General features: G+C 40.8%; 1 protein-coding gene and 1 pseudogene across 6 annotated transcripts in view; both read right to left on the bottom strand.

The window, feature by feature from the left end:
• The window catches only part of SKAP1 (src kinase associated phosphoprotein 1), a 307,330-nt gene that overhangs the window by 68,695 nt on the left and 222,133 nt on the right, over nucleotides 1-16,502 (bottom strand). The window lies entirely within an intron of this gene.
• LOC129016608 (U6 snRNA-associated Sm-like protein LSm3) lies at nucleotides 9,102-9,414 on the bottom strand (annotated as a pseudogene).

The following is a 16,502-nucleotide window of genomic DNA, read 5'->3' as shown; positions in this document are numbered from 1 at the left end:
AAAGGGCCACTCCCAAGCCAAACCTCACCCTCAGACAGCTCCATGTGTGTCTCTGTGCAGCAGTACGGGCTCAGAGACAGAAAAATGATGTTGGCTGTGGTAAGTTACCTTTAAGGCAAGAATCACCCTCCCTTAAAAAAGAAGTTACAAATTCTAGATTTAAATATTTCTGGATTCTTCCGTTTCATCTGACAAAACTCAAGCAAGTTTGAAGTCAAACTTTGCAAGGAAAAAGAGTTAGGAGGGGAAAATGAGGGTGATGTTTCTAAACCCAAAATTTTCCAACCAAATCACCAAGTCTGTAATTGCAAAATAAAAACACTAAATCTCAATATCTATTTGCACAGCTCATTAACTAAGGGCTTACACTCAGCAAACGGGGAAAAAAAGAAAAAGAAAAAAACTTCAGTACCAAATACATTTGGAAAGTTACTATAGAGACCTATATTTCCCTTGGATCTAAACCAGGCCCTGCCACATTCTGCTACACTGTGGTTGGATGCATCTGTTTGTCTGTCTGTCTTTACTGCTTATTTAGCAAGTAGCAAATCGGGATGAGGCAAAGGATCTTTTGTCAGACCGTGCGGGAGAGAGAAAGAGAACATTTCTTTCCCCACTGAACATTATGAACGTTATGGCAGGCACTCGACCTGCTCTGCTACTGGGACAACATGATTTACAATGTGAAAAGGGAAAACCTAAATCACCAAGTAATGAAAACATTAAAGTTAATGCATCACAAGTGAGGAATTTATTACCATTAACTCCAATAAACAGTTATAAAACACTTGTCCTTTCCTGTCCGTGCACAGGGACACAGACACTGGACTTCATTAAGCTCAACTTTCTTTTCTTCTTCACTAGGCCAGTCATGTGTGTTTGAACCAACCACCATTTATTGTTAAGTGGACTGGCTCATTTTCCAGGACTGTAGAAAGCTGAAGGCACATCCATTCTGCTTCACGGCACTTGGTATAGACGGATGAAATAGCAAAGTTTAGAAGACCTGCAGCTCGGTATTGCTATATAAGTTTATTTAAAAGTCTCTAAAATGTATGTCTGACAAAAGCAGAGTAGCTCTTCCGAGCAGCCTTTCTCACAGGCAGGTATATAAGTAATAATGCCTGGTGAGGAGGGTGGCATATTGGATGCCAGTGCACGTCAGGTGTGTTTAACTGAATAATTTTTCCCTTGTTATTGTTTGGTATAGCACATTGGAAGCCTGAGATGGAAACCCATTTCCTTCTAACATTTTTCTCTGTCACAGGGGCAGAGAAGTTTATTACCTTAAGGTTGTTCCTGAACAAAAGAGGCTGCACATATTGGATGGCTAAGGTAGATTGGTTCCAGATTCATTTATTTTCAAGGAAAAAAAGAACTAAAGTGTCTTTTTGAAAAGCCACTTCTAATTGTGGAATTGCCTGTGTGTTACAAAGCACATAGGAGAGGCAGCATGAAATTCAGGCTTTCCTGACCAAATAATTACAACAGTAACATGATAATAGTAATACTTTACATTTGGATAACACTTTATTTAGTGTTTATAAAATGCTTTCATGTATGACACCTCCTTAATTCTGATCTCCTTCAGTCAGACAGAAAGATCTCACCAGTCTAGTCTTCTGAAGCTGAAACAGGCTCACAGTTGGGAAGAAGAAGAACCAAGATATAAACTCAGATTTTTTTCTTTTTTTTTTTTTGAGACAGAGTTTCACTCTTGTTGCCCAGGCTGGAGTGCAATGGCGTGATCTTGGCTGGAGTGCAATGGCGTGATCTGAGCACCTCCCGGGCTCAAACGATTCTCCTGCCTCAGCCTCCTGAGTAGCTGTGTTATAGGCGTGTGCCACCACACCCGGCTAATTTTTTTTTTTTTTGTATTTTTAGTAGAGACGGAGTTTCACCATGCTGGTCAGGCTGGTCTCGAACTCCTGACCTTAGGTGATTCCCCCGCCTCTGCCTCTCAAAGTGCTGGGATTACAGGCGTGAGCCACCGTGCCCGGCCAAAACTCAGGTATTTTTAAGCTCCAAATCCAGTTTTTTTTTTTTTCCTTTTGTTTTGGCTACACCATGCTACACATTTTATCTAATGTAAGTTATGGTCCTAACTATAAAGTCAAGATGAAGAATGCTTTAATTCTATATTTCTCAGCCCAAATTTCATGATTTTTAGGAACCCCATTCTGCTAAGAATGGCTACAGTAATATACTACTAAATGGAGCCATTATGCCTGGGAGTTGTCCAGGATATTCAGCCTTAAAATGGGATCTGATCTTTGGCATTACCAGAGAAGAGACAGGTACCTGGGCTGTATGAGGTTCACAGGGATGTTTAGCCCCAGACATTGAGTGCGACTGCTGGACTTCTATGGGTCAAACTGTGTAGAGCACATGAGGAGGAACAAGAATAGCTCTGATGCAGAATCTGCGCAGCACATCCCACATTACCAAAGCTAAGAATTCCATAAGACCAACTACTAAAATGTTGCATGATTTAAGATGGTAGAAATACTTGTCAAGGAAATCCTTCCTTCCTTCCTTCCTCCCTCCCTCCTTCCTTTCTTTCTTTCTTTCTTTCTTTTCTTTCTTTCTTCCTTTCTTTCTTTCTTTCTTTCTTTTCTTTCTTTCTTCCTTTCTTTCTTTCTTTCTTTCTTTCTTTCTTTCTTTCTTTCTTTCTTTCTTTCTTCCTTTCTTTCTTCCTTTCTTTCTTTCTCTTTCTTTCTTTCTTTCCTTTCTTGCTTTCTCTCTCTCTCTCTTTCTTTCTTTCTCTCTCTCTCTCTTTCTTTTTTTCAGATGGGGTCTCACTCTGTTGCCCAGGCTGGAGTGCTGTGGCTTGATCTTGGTTCACTGCAGTCTCCACCTCCCAGGCTTAAGCAATTCTCCTACCTCAGCCTCCCGAGTAGCTGAAACTACAGGCATGTGCCACCACGCTTAGCTAATTTCTGGATTTTTTGGTAGAGACAGGGTTTAGCTATGTTGCCCAGGCTGGTCTAGAGCTCCTGGGCTCAAGCAATCCACATGCCTTGGCCTCCCAAAGTGCTGGGATTATAGGCGTGAGCTACTGCACCTGGCCAAGGAAATCTTAAATAGAACAAAAAGATCTAGAAAAGGAAACCAGAAAAGATAAAAAGTCTTAGAACACAGAAACAGAGGGAAGGACATTACCAAAGAAATAATAACATTTCTCAAAATGCTAGGAATCTTTTGATTGAAATGGTCCTCCATACACCCAGCACATGAATGAAACGGGACTCACATATTGGTAATCACAGTGATGTTTCAGAACAGAATTCATAAAAAGAAGATCCTAAAACCTTCTGAACCGGGGGGAGAAACAAGTCATACAAAGAATTAAGAATCAGAATGGCACTGAAATTCTCCACAGCAACAGTGAAAGCTGGAAGCCAATGAAGCAAAGCTTTCCAAGTTCTAAGGGAAAATGATTTCCATTAGCATTCTCACACCCAAACTAACAGTTAAGTGTAAAAGTAGAATACATAGGTTTTCAGACATTCAAAGTCTCAAGAAATTGACCTCCCAGGCATCCTTTCTCAGGATGCCACCACAATATGTGCTCCATCAAAATGAGGGAGTCCACCAAGAAAGAAGGTGACATTGGGTCCAGAACGTGGTGCTCTGATGAAGGAAAGGGATGAAAGAGAAGTCCCAGGATGACAGCTGTGCCTGGAGGCCTGAGAGCAGCCAGCCCAGAGTGGGGAGGAAGATGGAGATCTCCAGGAGAGACTAGAAGCACAAATGGAACTGATGGACCATCTGGTGTGTTTGATCATGTGGAAAATTACAATTCTGCAAAGTTTGGAAAGAATTAGGGATGGTGACTTAGAAAACTATGCAAATGAAGAAAGTCAAGGCATTTGCCAACTCTAGGAAAAACAAGAATTTTTTTTTACATTTCCTGGTTTATTATAAAGGATATTACAAAGGATATAGGTAAAGAGATGCATAGGGTGAGGTATGGGGGAAGGGGTGTGGAGCTTCCATGTCCTCCCTGGCTATGCTACCCTCCAGGAACCTCCACGTGGTCAGTTATCTGGAAGCTCTATGAACCTAGTCCTCTTGGGTAAAAAATAAAGAGGTATTTTTTTTTATACCCCTTGGTATAAAAAATAAAGAAATAAAATTTAATTATACAATTTTATAAGGGTTGATGTAAATAATATTTACGTAGTTAATGTAAACACTAAATATTGATTAACTAAAAATTATGATATAACCACACTGGAAACATGAAGAATGGAGAATTGATGGCTGGGATGGAATAGGAATGCTGACTCCTCCCCTATCATAATATAAAATCAATAGATAATGTCTGAAATTGATAAACTAAAAAAATAGCTGTATAATCATATTATTTAGAAGTGTGGAAGAGACACATCAGAATGGATGAGAAAGTTAATTTTTAAAAAATGGAAAGGGGTTGCCTCTGGAAAGCAGAACTCCAGGGTGACTGCTTGTAGTATTATTTGATTTAAAAAAATTTTTTTGGAAATGGGGTCTTGCTATGTGGCCGAGGCTGGATTCAAACTCCTGGGCTCAAGTAATCTTCCCACTTTAGCCTCCCAAGGGACTACAGGTACACACCATTGTGCCTGGCTTTATTTGATTTTTAAGAACTATATGCATACATTATTTTGATAAAAATAAAAATAGAAAATTTTAAAAATAGTTTTTCAACTATTTCACAGTATAGCCATGTCTCCATATTTACATAGTGATATCCATTCTGAGTGGCTGATTACACAAAATTCCTAAGCTTGGTATGAAGGTATGTGGCAAAGGAATCCAGAAAAGAAAGAAGAAACCAGTGTAGAATAAAGAGAAACAATGCTATTAAAAATTGCACAGGTTGGGCATGGTGACTCACGCCTGTAATCCCAGCACTTTGGAGGCCGAGGCAGGCAGATCACTTGAGGCCAGGAGTTCAAGACCAGGAGTTCTGGCCAACATGCAGAAACCATCTCTACTAAAAATACAAAAATTAGCTGGGTGTGGTGATGCATGCTTGTAATCCCAGCTACTCAGGAGGCTGAGGCACAAGAATTGCTTGAGCCTGGGAGGCAGATGTTGCAGTGAGCTGAGACTGCGCCACTACACTCCAGCCTGGGCAACAGAGGAAGACTCTGTCTCAAAAAAAAAAAAAAAAAAGAAAAAACATTTACATAAAGTTATATTTGAATTAGGTATTGTCTTAAGAATGCTTTAATAATCCATAGTCTTTATGTAATTTTAAGACTCATTTACCATTCTAATATTGTACTTTATACCACATGTCTAATTTGCCTAAGCTCTTCCTACATTGCAAGGGGACCCACAAAAACAGGAGGTCTCTTTCCACTGGAGAGCAGTTTTATTTCATAAGGAATAAAAGGTATGGAATCCCATTATGAAATCTGGGGTCAGAAGCCCAGGGTATAAACTTGGGTTGCAATTTACAAAGTATTATGGTATTACTGGGAATGACCAGAATTTGATCAAGTACCTGTAGATCAAATCAAATCAAGAAAAATTTATCCGGAACCTTCCATGTGGGAGGTTTTGTGCCAGAGAGCACAGAATTCCTAGAATGTCCTAGAATGACTTCAGATCAGTGCAAAGACAGAGACAGCACAGACATGATTTTAATTTATAGGGTTGGAAAGGTACAAGGCTATAAAACAGGACACCTGTTGTCTTGCATTTATGTTAAAGGTTTCACCTTTTTAAAAAATAATCAGAAACACATAATCATTAGTCTTGACATAAATTATACTTTAGATTGGGAGTGGAAATCGTGTTTTCAGAATAGGAAGGGAAGGAAAAGTAAAACCAACTGCATGTAATTTTTCAAGTGGAAACAACGGCAATATGAAGATATATGGGCATCAGACCCACTGGTAGAGGAAGGAGGCTGTGCTCTCTTACCTCTTACGATGTCACTCCTGTGACCTCCACCATTTGAAATGCTTTGATTCCACCTTGCCCAAGGGACCTGTGAGCACCAGGGAAAGGGATGAAGGATGCCTATGCCTGACCTCACCTTTACATTGTCTAACGACTGAAGGTATAAATCAGCTTTCCCCTTGAAGACCCAAGTGTCAGTAGCTCATGTGAAATGCTGGAAATATTAAATGATGTCCCTGAGGGTTTTATTGTTACTCAGTTTTCTCCTGTAACTGGGAGAGCTGTTCACATGAAGTATACTCTCCCCCAGGACCTCAATTTGTATATAAAATGAAGTATGAAACTCCAACAACTTCTTGCCAGTTTGGAAAGAAAATAAACAATTAGGGGAGGCTGCACTTAGCCCACTGTCCTGTTTATATTTCATTTATCTCTTTGACTATTCCTGGTGAACAGTTCACATCAACAAAGGTGTGATAACACTCTTATTACAAATCCTTATTTCTAGGGCAATAAATCTTTGATAGTTACAAAATCTCCATAGACAATTCAATGTGTTTTTGTAATGGACAAGAACAAAAGCTCTTCCTTTTATCCTATTTAGCAGAGGGAGTGTGCTAATAATTAGAACTGAGGGGCAAGTGTCTGGATGCCAGGGTTCCATGTCTAGCTAGGACTTGGGCCTGTATCTAAATCTCCCTTCCAGATTCTTTCTGCAGAATTTACAAAATCTATGGATGCTTAAGTCTCCTAATAGACCTTGATTCATTAATCCTCACCACTACCTCTATGAGTAATTTTCTATAATAAGAAAAATGACCATTTTTCTCTTGATGGAGAAATTAAAGTGACTTGCTCAAGCCTCCTAGTTAGTAAGTGGACAAGGCAGGAACAGAAGGAATTCTCATGGCAATCCTTAGCATTAGTCTGTCTACATCTCAGTCTTTCCTCCTCGTCTTTCCATCAAAAACTTAAGTACTGCTACACAAAGAATACAGTTCTTATTATAGAAACATTATTATACATTTATGTAGGCCTTTAAAATATTTTAGAGCACTGTCAAACCTCCTATTTAACTTGGTTTTTATAATAGTCCTATTAGGTTTGTATTTACAGAGTCTGGAAGGAAAGGATAAAAGTAATAAGAAACAAAACAATTGAGAAGAAAAGCCAGTGAAATATTAAGGATTACCTAAGACATTGTAGAATCTTAATTACCCCAGGTTTGTAAAAGCTGGCCAGATACATGAAAATATTGATTAGACTGGCTGTGCCTGTGCTGTAATAGGGGATTGATCACTAAATGACTCTTTGCTCTGTGTTCTAAGATTGGATTCCATGTATGAAAGGATATTCAGAAGAGTGTAATGTGCTCTTTTAACATGAGCTCTCTTGCCATTTAACTATGGCTGAATTAGGGGCAAACAGCACTGCTTCTCTAGAGGCAAGAGAAAGTGTGAGGGCTGAAGGTGATTTCAAACAGCAGGTGAAAGAAGATGAAGAAATACTTTTCCCCGCAGAAGTCTAAAACATCTTCTCAATCAGGCCCAGTTGTTTTGCTGCTGTTGTTTTATAAGTAGAATTGGTGCTGCTTAAATGGTGTGTGTTTAATTGAACTGGAAAAGGGCCCCTCTTCCAAAATATCTTCTCAGCGGACTTCTGTAATTCCTGAAATTCCATCATTTGGGGCTTATTCCCTTAGATTAAAGCATTATTCCCCATTGAACTACAAATGCCTCTGGGAGAGGTAGCACATTAATCGAGATATTCTCATCCACAGTGTGGTAACAAGCTAGTACATCAGAAATCACTCGGAGGAGGAGGCACAGAGCTCCAGCTCTCCTAGGGATAAGGCACAGCTGTCTGTACCTATGCGGTAGACCACTGAGTAGAGGTAGATAACTGATAGATGTCAGGTAGTGACGCTTATCCATGAGGTCACGTGTGTGTAGTTGACAATATTATCCTGAGCCATTATCTGTCATCAACACCTTGGAGCAGTGGTTCTTAACTCTGGCTGCACATCAGAATCACCTGTCTACTTTTAAAAAAAAAGTAGATACCTGAACTGCACCCCAGATTTACTGATTCAGGATTATCTGGAGTGGGGCTGAGGCATGTTTATTTTTACAAAGTTCTATGAGTAGTTCTGATGCTCACCTAGGGCTGAAAACCACAGCCTCAGAGTAAATTTGTATGTTAGGTCCTTATCATCCTGATGGCTTGCTGGAGGGCCTTGGTGAGGTGGGCCCAGGGAGGCCCCCAGGTGGAGGGCGTGGACAGTAGTATCAGAACAAGCATGAGGGGCAAGACAAGTGCTATAAGCACCAAAGTAACCAAAGATGACCTGGAAAAGAGCCAAGACAACTTGTACACATGGCAATTTTAACAAACTACCCAGGATCATTATTACCAAGACTAGAAGAAACTACATTAATTAACCAATAAAAGTTAGGACTTCTGCCTAACACCATTTAAGAAATACTAAAGAAATTATTATCTGTGCTAATATAACTCTGGCTTTAATCATTTCCATGGCTGAGGAGGCCACTTGTAGTCATTTCATCACTGTGGTATCTTTCCCATTCTATTCCTCATAGTCTCCTCCCGAGTGCTACCCTACTCAGTTTGTCCTCGGCTACCCCCCAAAGGAAGTCCTTACCAGATGTATCATTAGGATTAGTTTAGCCAGTGTGATGGAAAACCCCAAATAATAGAGGCCTTAACAAAATAGAAGGTAATTTGTCCCTCATGTATAAAAAGACTGGAGGGAGGCAACCCAGGAATGGGAGGGCATTTCATGCTCCTCTTTTTTTTTCCTGAAAAAGAGTTTTGCATCTTGGTGATCACATTTATTAGAAGGGTTGGAGAAAAATAAAAATGCCATTTAGCTTAAGAAGTTATGAATTATCTGGACTGGGTGCAGTGGCTCATGCTTGTAATCCCAGCACTTTGGAGGGCCGAGGTGGGAGGATGGCTTAAGCCCAGGAGTTTGAGACCAGGCTGGGCAACACAGTGAGACCCCACCTCTATAAAAAATTCTTTTTTTAATAGAAGTTATGAGTTGTCTGCAAATCAACTCATTTCAGGTGTGGGAGAATTTCTTAATATCAAAATGTTTGCTGGTTTCTCTTTTGAATGTCCTGAACATTTAAAGAGGTACCTGTACAAAGTCTCCTATTTTCCATATGGGATAAATTGTTTCAGCCAACTTTCAACGGAGGAACAACCAAGACAAAACATCTTCTGGGAAAAAGAGCATTCGAATATTCTGTTTCGCTGATTTATATATCTCTTATATATGATGTCTTCTTCCTCAATTTCTGTAGTAGTCACAGTTTCTTCCACATCTCCCAATAACATATTTAAATATAGATCATGAGCATGTAATCTGCCTAGAAGCTCCTGGTAATCTCTCATTTATCCATAAATTCATTCATCCAGGCTGAGCCTGATGAAATCAAGGGGCTCCTCTATGGTGTTGGTAGTTTGTTGCTGGTCTATGTCATCCACCATGTTTCAAACCCTTCGCCCTTTCCTCTTCAGGCTCTTTCTGTCTTTATAAAGTGTGTCATTTGTTTGTCATGGTCTAAACTGGCTCCAGTTCCAGCCAGCAGGAAGGAGGAAAGGGGCAACACAGACAGCATCACCCTCCCTCTACCTGCTTAAGGACACTTGTGTGTGGCCCTAAAAAGTTGACACATTACTTACACATTCCACTAGCCAGAAGTTAAATCACGTGGTCAAATCTAGTTGCCATGGAGGCAGGGAGTTGTTCTGGGCAGCCACGAACCCAGAATTGGGGGCTAGCTAGCAGTCTCAGCTACACCAGTAATACTGCACATAGCTAAATAAGTATTGGCAGCATCTTATGAACCTAGAATATCCCACTGGAAAGAAAGAAAATGAGTATGGTAAGAGAAGACTGCTTAATTCCAGGTGTTGGGTAATTCGTGGCAATTAGAGGAAAGTGTTTTCCACTAATAAAGAGTGAGAATTTGTTCAAAGTAGTTATCTGTGGTCCAAGAATCATAACAGAGGCCTCAAACAAATGAAGTGTTGGTTTATCTTTTGAAAGGTTATGTTTCCTCTTGGAATTATGTGATTCAAAAGTCCACCTCTTGCCTAATGAAGGACTGGAATGCAGGCCTTCTTGTCCAAGTTCCTGAAGTTAACTTCTATAACACTGTCAGGAGCAGAACAACATATAAGACCACTGGAGTGTGCGCTAGCTGTTAGTGCTCACAATAAGTAGGAGAAATGTTAGTACTAACTTCACATCCAAATTTGCTTAGATGTGCTTAAAAAGATTCTGATCAATGAAAAAGTATACTTTTCCCTAACTCTAGGGCTCCAAGTGCTTGAGGGTTACAGATAATGCTGTTCTAGATGCATGTGGTATAAAATACAAATAATCTGTTTAAGTCTATGGCTATGTTTGGATTGCTTCACTGACTAGGATTATTTTAAAAGTAAAGCACTGTATCTTTTCCAATCTGATCTCCTTAAATCATGCAATAGACTTGTTTCCTTTCTTTGTGTTTCTCATTTGTCCAGCTGATTGAATTGTATGGCTATTTAGCTCAGTTGGATAGAGGAACATGGTGCTAAGGAGAGGAAGGTGACCTGGTGCTAAGGAGACAAGGCTTTATCCCTAAGTGGGTTGGTTGGCATGTAGAATTCAGTTCTGTTCCATGTCTAGTTGACTGCTTCTCTACCCCTGGCTAGCTATTCTGAGGGGATGCATGCTTCTTAAAAGGGGGGCTGAGTAGGAAAGAGTGCGTGCCTCAGCAGAATTAAGCTGTACTGTTGGCCGGGCTGAGTGGCTCACGCCTGTAATCCCAGCACTTTGGGAGGCTGAGGCGGGTGGATCACCTGAGGTCAGGAGTTCGAGACCAGCCTGACAAACATGGAGAAACCCCATCTCTACTAAAAATCCAAAAATTAGCTGGGTGTGGTGGCGGGGGCCTGTAATCTCAGCTACTCGGGAGGCTGAGGTAGGAGAATTGCTTGAAGCCGGGAGGTGGAGGTTGCGGCGAGCCGAGATCACACCATTGCACTCCAGCCTGGGCAATAAGAGCAAAACTCTGTCTCAAAAAAAAAAAAAAAAAAACCAGCTGTACTGTTGTAAACGCCCTGCAAAGGCTCTTATACAGAGTTGATGGCCCAGAAGTACCTCTATGCAAAGAGGAACATAAGTAGTTTGGATATGAAATGGTCTCTCCAACAATAAGCCATTCTACTTTCAGGAGACTATGACCTAGCAGCCTGGAGATTGAACTGTGGCATCAGGAATGGAAAAGGAAGCTAGCGTGGCAAGAACAACTGTCATATTCACAGGACAAGGTTTAGGGCTCTCCATCTTCTGCTGCTTGCTTGATGTGGGTCACCACATTCTGCCTCCTATTTCCAACCCATCTCGGTGTTTCCCACCCCCAGGTGAGCTGTCACTATGTGTTGAGGAAAATCGTCTCCGTAACAGGAATTATATTTGCCACTGTTTTTACTTATTCTAGATAGAAATGTTATTTCTCACCACAGAGGAAGACTTTTTTCCCTCTTATCAAAATCTGTCAGTCTATCCACACAATCTGGAGAACAAATGTGTTTTTTATCCCTCTGTGAACAAACACGGCTCAGCACCTGCACAGCACTCAAGGGTGGCCAGACCTCATCCTGACTCTGAGCCGGCTGCTGCTCTTGGAGACAGAAAGTAAAAATGATGGATTCTACATCTTAATTAAGATAAACAAACAAAGAGGGACATCAAATAATGGCCCTGACAGTTTGAAACAAACTGAAAGTACAGCTTAGCATTTCATAAAATAAAAAGCGTTTGATGTGAGGATGGCAGTTTAATAATTTGTAAATATCACTGGCTTAGTATTATAGCTAATCCAAATATTTTCATTTCTCATCATAAGTTACCCTCTGTTGATGGCTTGTCCTCTTCAACTTACAGCTCTCACCCTCGAGCCTTCAACAGAGGCAGAGAGGAGAGGAACAGAAAGGATCACAGGTTCTCTCCGGAATGTGAATTACAGCGTCAACTTCCTTTATACTTTCTGATTCTGAATATTCACTAGAAAATACCACTGACCAGCCCAAAGGATGTATTGCCTTCTTCTTCATCTCCTCTAAAACATGTCAAACTTTAATTATAGCTTTCTATTAGCTTCTGATTGTTTCTTCTTCTTTAATTTTTTGTAGAGATGGGATTTTGCCATGTTGCCCAGGCTGGTCTCAAACTCTTGGGTTCAAGTGATCTACCCACCTTGGCCTCCCAAGTGCTGGAATTACAGGCATAGGCCATTGCGCTGAGCCTGATTGTTTCTTAATTAAGAGAAGCTGAACTTTCTCCAGTTCCTTTTGTTTTTTTTCTTTCTTTTTCTAAAATTAGAGGCTGGGCTCACACCTGTAATCCCAGCATTTTGGGAGGCTGAGGCAGGCAGATCACTGGAGGTCAGGAGTTCGAGACCAGCCTGGCCAACATGGTGAAACCCTGACTCTACTAAAAATACAAAAATTAGCCAGGCATAGTGGTGCGTGCCTGTAGTCCCAGCTACTTGGGAGGCTGAGGCAGAAGAATTGCTTAAACCTGGGAGGCGGAGGTTGCAGTGAGCTGAGATTGCGCCGCTGCACTTCAGCCTGGGTGACAGAGTGAGACTCTGTCTCAAAATAAAGTAAAATAAAATAAAATAAAATAAACAGATGGGGTTCCACTATGTTGGTCAGGCTGGTCTCGAACTCCTGGGCTCAAGCAATCCTCCTGCCTCAGCCTCTCCAAGTGCTGGGATTACAGGTATGAGCCACTGCACCTGGCCTCTGGTTCTTAAATTGTAGAGAAATAAAGAAATTGAACCACCATACTAACTGTAATGCTCCTACAGTACTGTTTTTATATCATAATGAAATAGTCAGCTATAGATCTATATCTAAAGTGTGTTTTATTGCCCTAACGCCCTCTGAAGAAGGGTAGCTGAAGGGTATTCTTGTTAATGCCTATGTCTACACTTCCTTGGGTGGGTATGGAGGAAGACAAGCAGAAAACTGTGATGATAATTATAAAAAGATAAAAGTGGAAACCCCTATGTTGGCCATAGCCTTGTGATTTGGCTTTTGTGAAAAATATTCAGAGAAATAGTAGGGAATTTTAACAATTGATTTGGAATTCCCAAGGGTGCAAGCCAGAACATATATCTGTGAAAGCAGAACTGAAGGAACACCATTGGGCAGACAGAGGCTTTGGGCTTTTTAAAAAGGTATATAAAAAGGGAAGGGTGAGGATGCAGACCTGTCAGATCAGTCTGTTGTGAGATATGACTCTGGACTCAGGAGAGGACCATTTTCTCTTGGCCTCCCCATTCTTTTTGCTGAGGTTCTTAACAGAATTTTTTTTTTCCTGCTGTTGGATGATACCAAGTCCAGGCTCGAGACCACACTGGATGGACGTGACAGGCAGGGGCCCACAGAGGGAAGCTGCAGTTCAGAGAATTCTCCACAGGGAAGCAGTATGAGATCAGGGTTTAGATAGAGGCAGCCCCAGCATCACTAGCTCTCCCTGGTTCTGATTTGAGACAGTTTTCCACCTTTCCTTTCACTGTGTAAGATAAGCACCAACAGGGCAAGCTCACCTTTCAGGAGAGCCCATGAGCCTAACTGCAATCCTTCATGTAGCCCTTTACTCCCAGGCCTGTTCCTCCTCACTTAAACAGCTGGCTTTCGGCATATTGCTTTGTTTATTCCATCTCTGACCTATGCATTATCTGAAGGATGCCATAAGGGTTCAAGATGCCCACCTTTGTGAAATTACCTCATTCTGAGCTGCTGGGTTCACACCACTGACGCAGAGGGGAAACCTGCAGAGGGAAGCTTAGCAACATGTCACACACATGTTGTTCTTGGCAGTATAAATTCCGGTGACTTTTGACATTTCTTAAACAGGAGTCAGTTACATCTTTGGTACTCTGAGGAAAATGGTGCCAGCTACAACTTGATCTTGTTTGAGTTATAGAAGCAATACAACTTTATAGACAAAACTCTGAATAGAGAGCTTACAACTGAGATTCTATCTTGACAACATCCCATTGATAGAGTGTGTGATAACTGCAAAGCCACTATTTATCTTACTTGCTTATGAAATTGAAATAGCATATTGCTGAGAAGTCTTAAGAACTATGTATCCTATGTCCACTTTGCACAAGCACCCAATACTGTGAATATATATATATTTTTTTCTTTTTGAGACAGGGTCTTACTCTGTTGCTCAGGCTGGAGTACAGTGGTACAATCTCAGGTCACTGAAACTTCCGCCTCCTGGGATCAAGGGATCCTCTCACCTCAGCCTCCAGAGTAGCTGTGACTACAGGTGTGCACCATCATGCCGGGCTAATTTTTGTATTTTTTGTAGAGACAGGGTTTCGCCATGTTATCTAGGCTAGTCTCGAACTCCTGAGCTCAAGCGATTCACCCACCTCGGCCTCCCAAAGTGCTGGGATTACAGCTGTGAGCCACTGCACCTGGCCTGAATATTCATAAGAGAAAAAATTTTGGCCTCTCTTTTGTCAGACATTCTCTAGAATGCATGTTCTTTCATGGACAGATTGGCAAATATTATAAGTATCAGATTCAAAACTTTCTAAGAAATTTAAATGTTGAGAATTCTTCTAATACAAGAAGCAAAAATTCTATTTTCAGCATTTCATGTGTTGAGAGTGAAAAGGGGGAATATAGGAAAGAAGTGAAGTCCAGATTTCCTAAAATATATCTCAGGTAAGCCTCTCTCTTATCACATATTTTATTTTTTTACCTTAAATATTTCAGAACTTAAATGTTTTTGTCAAATTTGAAAAAGGCGTGTGGTATTGACTTCTTCATACTGATCTCATTTTTATTTTCTTTATAGTCTGTCCAAACCATTTTCAGGCCCCTTAAATCAGTTACCTTTCTTCTACGGACAATCAATAGAAAACAAGCAAAAAGAAAAAAGAGTGAGACCTGCCCTCTCAGTGGTCTCCTGGGTAACTTTGCCTCCCAGATAGGATGATGCAAAGATGAACAGAAGAGGGGTTTCTGAATAGATTTCTAGTAGGATTGCTGTCAAGATGGGATCAGCTGCAATGGTGCCAGATAAAAACTGCAGGAGACCGAGATGGGTGGATTGCTTGAGCTCAGGAGTTTGAGACCAGCCTGGGCAACATGGCAAAACCCCATTTCTACAAAATACACAAAAATTAGCCTGGCCTGGTGGTGTGCACCTGTAGTCCCAGCTGCTTGGGAGGCTGAGGTGAGAGGATGGCTTGAGCCAAGAGGTCGAGGTTGCCGTGGGCTGAGATTGTGCCACTGCACTCCAGCTTGGGTGACAGAACAAGATATTGTCTCTAAATAAATAAATAAGAAAAGGTTAGGTAAAGGTAAAAAATATATGGAGTCCACTGCAATATCTCTTATCCAAAAGAAACTTGTTAAAAAAATATTTTAACAGCTCAGACTACCTTTGAGGCTAATAAAGGCACCAAAACGGATTATCAGACCGTGATTTGAGGTTTGAAAAAGGATGCCAGTGCTGGCTGACTGGGAAGCTATTGGAAATAAATTAAAAGGCTACATTATGTGAAACAGAGGGTCACAGCATAGGAACATCTTGAAAAGCCATAGGTGCACCAATTACATTTATCAAGATGTTAGTGAAAGCTTTGTGTATGGCTTGTTTTTGCAGGTCATTTGTATGAGATATTGTTGGATAAACTGATTTCATAGAGAAGGAGGAAGGTATTAAGTATCACATTGTGTTAATGTGCCAGCTTGCCACCTTTGGGATCAGATTTGGTGCAGGGCACAAATGAAATGAGTTTGGTGGCTTCAAGCTAGGCTACCACTGATATTTATCCTTAAAATCACAAATCATTTGCTAACAGCTAGGATCAGAAACCTGGGGCTGAGACAGCAAGAATGTTGCAGGTCAGAAGGAAGACTAGCTGGCAGAGTTGGGTTAGGGAAGCAGCCATTTCCTCTAGGTCTCCAGCTTGGCTTCAGCTTATGTTACCAACCGATGCTTCTCATCCATAAACACTGACATTCACACTGATTTTACAACCTCTCTTTGCCTGGCAAACCCAACATCAATATTCCCAACAGCATTTCATGAAACCTCTAGTTATCAAAGTCCTCATCACTTAATCAATTCTAAGAATAATAATTTCATAAACACTATGGAAAAGGAGTCCTATTGTTAGACTGTAACTGTCCTTAGCAAAATAATGGAACTTGGTTGTTCTAGTGAATTCTAAATTTAAACACTGCTTGCTCTCTCTCCACTCAACGAAGAGCTTGTGTGCTACTCTGATGAAAATGCAGAGAATTAGAAAACAATGACTGTGTGAATGACATTTACAGAGATCTCATACTGGAAAGGGCACATTTTATTGTGACTCTGTGTCAAAAGTGTAGTTTCATCAGAGGACAGGGGGCAAAAGAAACAGGCAATCAATACTTGGGCCTCTAATACCTGAACTGAGAAAGAAAATCATTATCCTGTTACTTTTATTGTAGGGTGACGCTTGAAATATTGCACCTTGTTTCCATAATAATTCAATATTTTGGGG

Source organism: Pongo pygmaeus, chromosome 19 (assembly GCF_028885625.2).
Source record: "Pongo pygmaeus isolate AG05252 chromosome 19, NHGRI_mPonPyg2-v2.0_pri, whole genome shotgun sequence".
NCBI lineage: Eukaryota > Metazoa > Chordata > Mammalia > Primates > Hominidae > Pongo > Pongo pygmaeus.
Note: the sequence above shows the minus strand (reverse complement) of the source record. Positions and strands in the feature narration are given on the sequence as shown.